We start from the raw sequence: 6856 nt of genomic DNA on the forward strand, positions 1-6856 counted from the left end.
AATTCAGTATCTCAGAAAATTTGAATATTGTGAAAAGGTTCAATATTGAAGACACCTGGTGCCACACTCTAATCAGCTAATTAACCCAAAACACCTGCAAAGGCCTTTAAATAGTCTCTCAATGTAGTTCTGTAGGCAACACAATCATGGGGAAGACTGCTGACTTGACAGCTGTCCAAAAGACGACCATTGACACCTTGCACAAGGAGGACAAGACACAAAAGTCATAGCTAAAGAGGCTGGCTATTCACAGAGCTCTGTGTCCAAGCACATTAACAGAGAGGCAAAGGGAAGGAAAAGATGTGGTAGAAAAAAGTGTACAAGCAATAGGGATAACCGCACCCTGGAGAGGATTGTGAAACAAAACCCATTCAAAAATGTGGGGGAGATTCACAAGGAGTGGACTGCAGCTGGAGTCAGTGCTTCAAGAACCACCTCGCGCAGACGTATGCAAGACATGAGTTTCAGCTGTCGCATTCCTTGTGTCAAGCCACTCTTGGACAAGACAAAGCGTCAGAAGCGTCTCGCCTGGGCTAAAGACAAAAAGGACTGGACTGCTGCTGAGTTATGTGCTCTGATGAAAGTACATTTAGCATATCCTTTAGAAATCAAGGTCCCAGAGTCTGGAGGAAGAGAGGAGAGGCACAGAATCCACGTTGCTTGTAGTCCAGTGTAAAGTTTCCACAGTCAGTGATGGTTTGGGGTGCCATGTCATCTGCTGGTGTTGGTCCACTGTGTTTTCGGAGGTCCAAGGTCAACGCAGCCGTCTACCAGGAAGTTTTAGAGCACTTCATGCCTCCTGCTGCTGAGATTTAATTGTCCAACAGGACTTGGCACCTGCACACAGTGCCAAAGCTACCAGTACCTGGTTTAAGGACCATCCCTGTTCTTAATTGGCCAGCAAACTCGCCTGACCTTAACCCTATAGAAAGAGGAAGATGCGATACGCCAGACCCAACAATGCAGAAGAGCTGAAGGGCATTATCAGAGCAACCTGGGCTCTCATAACACCTGAACAGTGCCACAGACTGATGGACTCCATGCCACTTCGCATTGCTGCAGTAATTCAGGCAAAAGGAGCCCCAACTAAGTATTGAGTGCTGTACATGCTCATACTTTTCATGTTCATACTTTTCAGTTGGCCAACATTTCTAAAAATCATTTTTTTTGTATTGGTCTGAAGTAATATTCTAATTTTCAGAGATACTGATTTTGGGATTTTCACTAGTTGTCAGTTATAATCATCACAATTAAAAGAAATAAACATTTGAAATATATCAGTCTGTGTGTAATGAATGAATATAATATACAAGTTTCACTTTTTGAATGGAATTACTGAAATAAATCAACTTTTTGATGATATTTATGACCAGCACGTATATAGACTGGTATATATATTACTAGTGAAACGTTGGAGACACATTCATTCAATGGTATTTCCTTATTTTTACTATTTCCCATATTGTAGAATAATAGTGAAGACATGACAAATATTAAATAATAAATATGAAATGTAATCACTTCATGATGGTTGAGATTATGCCAAGAGTGTGCAAATTTGTCACCAAGGCAATGGATGGCTACTTTGACAAATCTACAACACAAAATGTATTTTGATCTGTTTAATACTGTTATGGTGTGGTACGTGATTCCTTGTGTTATTTCATCGTTTTAATGTCTTCATTATTATTCTAAAATGTGGACATTTTCTCTAACCTGTCCTATTCCAATGGGAGGGCAGCTGCTGCTGGTCAAAGTGCTTCTCTGTCCTTTTACCCCGCTGGTTGATCCCCCTTAAAGCTTAGACACCAGTGTTCATGCCCCAATTCACACCTCCCACCACCAGTGCCTTTATTCACCCATGCTTACAATATTTATCATTATTTCATTGTTATTATTATACAATCTAGCAGATAGTGTTTTAAAGTGCTGTTGCAACGTCTGGGTATTTTAACTCATATTAAATTAACAATTTTTAAAAGAACAGCCCATTTTCTTCCCCCAATTTCAGGGCACCAAATTTTGTAGACAAATAGCTTCACAGCGGTTTCTAATTCAGCAGGTATTTTTGGATATTTGTTTGCATCCTTTTTGTATGCACAATAGTCAAATGTCAATGTCAAATACTAACTTTGCATTTGCCTTTGGAGTCTCTACGTGCTGTCTGACAACATGAGTACCATAGATAAGTCAAATCTGGCCATCGAGCTTGGCAATGACGAACAGCACTAGCACATGAAGGAAATATACAATACAGTGAATGACTAAAGAAAGCTCACCATAATGAAAAAGAAAAGACAACAGCGGATCAGGAACATTCTCCTACTGGTTGGCATAGATGTGTCAGCCACTAACATCATTAGAAGACTTCACCAGCTGGACTACAGAGGCTGGTCCACATTTTGGAAAAAACAACCATACTTCTTAAGAATTATTATATGCAACTAACTGCAATTACATTCAGTATAAACATAAATTGGTGCAATTACATTGAACATATCCCCAGCGCTACTGGTGCTAATGACTCGCTCTTACGTTGAAAAGTGAAAATGGGAAAAGCCTCATTGCAAGTAAGCAAGTTTATTTATATAGCACAATTCAAACATAGAGACGCTAATCAGTGTGTTATACAAAGAAAAATAAATATATTCAAATGCAATAGAATAAAAACAGGAAAACGCAGACGACAGACAAAATGAGACAGTTTTGTCAGAATGTTACAATAATCTAACAACCCTCCAGAGGAATTCTCCACCCCAATATCTCAATCCTTGCACTCCAAGTGCTTGGATGAACCCGTCAGTCCCTTCGTGAGATAATCTCTATATCGATGTCTTACCCGGCTGTATCCAGGGAGACATTTATGCCATGTCATATATCCATGCATTTTATATTAATCCTCATTGAATTACAGTTCCCAAAACAATTTACTGCACCACCCGGGTATCTCAATCCTTGCTCTTCAGCACTTAGATAAACCCGTCAGTCCTTTTGTGAGACAATACACTGCATCAATGTCTAAATTACAGCAACAGCACAAGAATTGTGTAGATTGTTACATTTACACAGAGGTTATTCCTCTGAAAGCACCAGAACTTACATTACAGAAAAATTATTTAAGGTAAAACACAGAAAAGGAAAAGAGTAACAGAATGAAAACAAAATACTTAATTTAACTTGTATGTTCCATAGTAGATTCCATGAGGAAGCTATAAAAGCTGCAAAGCTATCAGTGTTGTTAAGTTTAAGGGCTCAGTCATAACATTTACGGTTAATGGTTAAGGTTAACCTTTTCACAAGTGAGTTTCAAATATGCTTTAACGGCCCCCCAGCGTGAGTTTTTGTGTGTGATTTCAGTAGAGTTCCAGAATTTGATTATGACACCACAATACATGGAATCCCAAAAACACCATGCATCTTAAAAATGCTGTCCTTTTTCTAAAGATTACGGCACAAAAGATACTGACTCTCTTCACTTGTTGTATCAATAAAACACGCTATCAGGCAATAGGTGGTGTGTAAATCATTCATTTACGTAATAATTCAGAAGTTCTCAAAAGTTTGACAAATTATGCATTATTGCATTTAGTAATGGACAAATGGGATCAGTTAAAAAATTAATTTTGAAGATTATGTTGAGCTTTTTTCTCAACAGAAGGAGTGCTGTAATACTGTTTTATTTTGCGCCATCGGTTCGCTACTAGATCTGCCAATTGAGCTTTTGTGTGTGAACCTTACCAACATAAAAACAAACTGACTGGATTAACCCCACGTTAGACGGCTGACATTAACAGTCACCTTGCCAGGTAAGGAACACTACATACTTTGCATTGCAAGCTTCTCTCATTGACTCGAATTCAAAGAGCTGCAAAAGCTGGTTGATGTGTAACTGTAGCTAGCTATAGCAAACATCAGCTAACCGCTAGCTAACAGTGTGACCTGTAATTCAGTGCATCGAAAATTAAGATTGGTTACGGTTCTAAATGTGTCTTATTGTATTGAGCTGTAAAAGTAAAAAAAAAATCTAACATATCCTTTGTTTGAGCTAGTTACTGAAAGTCAGCCACCAACAACAGACTCCCTCAGATTTCCACACACGAACTGTAGTTATATCTGCATGTTGTGTCACTGCTGAGCACTGGATCAAACTATTGTGAGGCAAAGGGCGGTGGGTCGCAATCATTTTAAACTTAAAAATGCGCAATTAAGTGTCTATATCCAACCCAAGTGCTTTCATTGCGTGTTATTAATATTGTAGCATCTGGCATGGCAGTGTCTTGAACATGCAACCTTTGGCTCCCCTGGTGGGCACACTACCCACTGCTCCAAATAGCGATATCCCATTTGGAGGGGCGAGTAGCAGCCCTACCAAGGTCGCTACACTACCCCCACCAAATGGGAGAGCGTGTCCTCACGCTTCACTCTACCAAGTCCCTCACGGAGACACGCCTCTCCGATGGCCATCTAGGCCAGTCCCACTTCTCACATCAATGTAGCGTCTGGCAGGGCAGTGTCTCGAACCCGCGACCTTCGGCTCCTCAGGCGGGCACACTACCATCATCATCATTTATTTTATTCGTTTTTTCTTACGCTTATCTGGGGCTGGGTCGCGGGGGCAGCAGTCTAAGCAGAGATGCCCAGACTTCCCTCTCCCTAGACACTTCCTCCAGCTCTTCCGGGGGGACACCGAGGCGTTCCCAGGCCAGCCGGGAGACATAGTCCCTCCAGCGTGTCCTAGGTCTTCCCCGGGGTCTCCTCCCGGTGGGAAGGGCCCGGAACACCTTCCCAGGAAGGCGTTCCGGAGGCATCCGAAACAGATGCCCAAGCCACCTCAGCTGACCCCTCTCGATGTGGAGGAGCAGCGGCTCTACTCTGAGCTCCTCCCGGGTGACCAAGCTTTATCTCTAAGGGATCACCCAGCCACCCTGCGGAGAAAGCTCATTTCGGCCGCCTGTATCCGGGATCTTGTCCTTTCGGTCATGACCCAAAGCTCATGACCATAGGTGAGAGTAGGAACGTAGATTGACCGGTAAATCGAGAGCTTCGCCTTGCGGCTCAGCTCTTTCTTCACCACGACAGACCAATACATCGACCGCATTACTGCAGAAGCTGCACCGATCCATCTGTCAATCTCCCGTTCCATCCTTCCCTCACTCGTGAACTAGACCCCTATATACTTAAACTCCTCCACTTGAGGCAGGCACTCTCCACCAACCTGAAGTGGGCAAGCCACCCAATTCCGACGGAGGACCATGGCCTCGGATTTGGAGGTACTGATTTTCATCCCCACCACTTCACACTCGGCTGCAAACCGTCCCAGTGCATGCTGAAGTTCCTGGTTTGAAGGGGCCAACACGACAACATCATCCGCAAAGAGCAGAGACGAAATCGTGTGGTCCCCAAACCTGACCTTCGGCTCCCCAGGCAGGCACACTACCCACTGCTCCAAATAGGGATACACAATGATTTTGACCAGTTGTCAGCTTTTCCTGGAAATGTTAAGATGCTCTAAATGGTAAGATGCTCTTTTGTAGTCGCTAATTACATTCGTTTTTGTGTATTATGTTTATTCTAGAAAAATATAACTGCAAGTGCTAGATGTCTGTTGGTAGTAAGTAACCCTTCTTGTCCCGATTTGAATGCTGGTACCTGGTTAATATCATAGTGTGGTCTTGAAACAATTACAATGAGGAAATAAAGTTATAAACACTTTTTGAGCTAAATGTGAGTAAATAACAGCGCGGTCTGACCAGCCATTGTTACGTCACTCGTACCTAGATGTTCTAATGGTGCGTTCTAATCAATACGTTCTAATCACACTGGTGTGATCGTAAGTTTCAGGGACCACTCTAGCCTGATCACACTGGTGTGATCGTAAGTTTCAGGGACCACTCTAGCCTGATCACACTGGTGTGATCGTAAGTTTCAGGGACCACTCTAGCCTGATCACACTGGTGTGATCGTAAGTTTCAGGGACCACTCTAGCCTGATCACACTGGTGTGATCGTAAGTTTCAGGGACCACTCTAGCCTGATCACACTGGTGTGATCGTAAGTTTCAGGGACCACTCTAGACTGATCACACTGGTGTGATCGTAAGTTTCAGGGACCACTCTAGACTGATCACACTGGTGTGATCGTAAGTTTCAGGGACCACTCTAGCCTGATCACACTGGTGTGATCGTAAGTTTCAGGGACCACTCTAGCCTGATCACACTGGTGTGATCGTAAGTTTCAGGGACCACTCTAGCCTGATCACACTGGTGTGATCGTATGCCTCAAAGGTTTAAGCTTTGTAAGAGGGTAACATTGTTTGCATCCTTCAAATAGTTGGCTTTTTTTGTTTGCAGCAAGCCCACTTAGATTGAGGAAGTATGGTAGAGATATATCTATTCTTCTAGCCACAAGCAAAGTATAAGGGGCTGCCTTTGTTGCCGGAGGAAAACCAACACAGAACTTTACCAGAATAATTTTCAAAAAAGCTTAACGTTTTACATGTCAAATAACAAAAATCTTTATAGAACAACACGTGTCTACTAGTCTAATGGACTAGTAATCATTACTAACAATATTGAAAATCTCTTAGTTTCTGGTCAATATTATCTTTGTACATGGCGGGAACCAATAAAACTAGCCTGCAAATGATGACCAGAAAAAAAGAGTTAAATATTTATAGTTAGAAAGAGATAGTGCAAGCCTGAAAAGCTTTATGTTACAGCAAACCTTTGTTGTAAATATTTTTTCAGCTTGGTTTTTTATTTTATTTTCTTTAAAAGAAAGCACATATATGTCTTTGAAATAATACATGGTTAAACATGATATTGTGATTATTCATGGTTAACTACAGCAAATAATGT

The sequence above is a fragment of the Esox lucius genome, chromosome 16 (genome assembly GCF_011004845.1).
Source record: "Esox lucius isolate fEsoLuc1 chromosome 16, fEsoLuc1.pri, whole genome shotgun sequence".
NCBI classification, from domain to species: domain Eukaryota; kingdom Metazoa; phylum Chordata; class Actinopteri; order Esociformes; family Esocidae; genus Esox; species Esox lucius.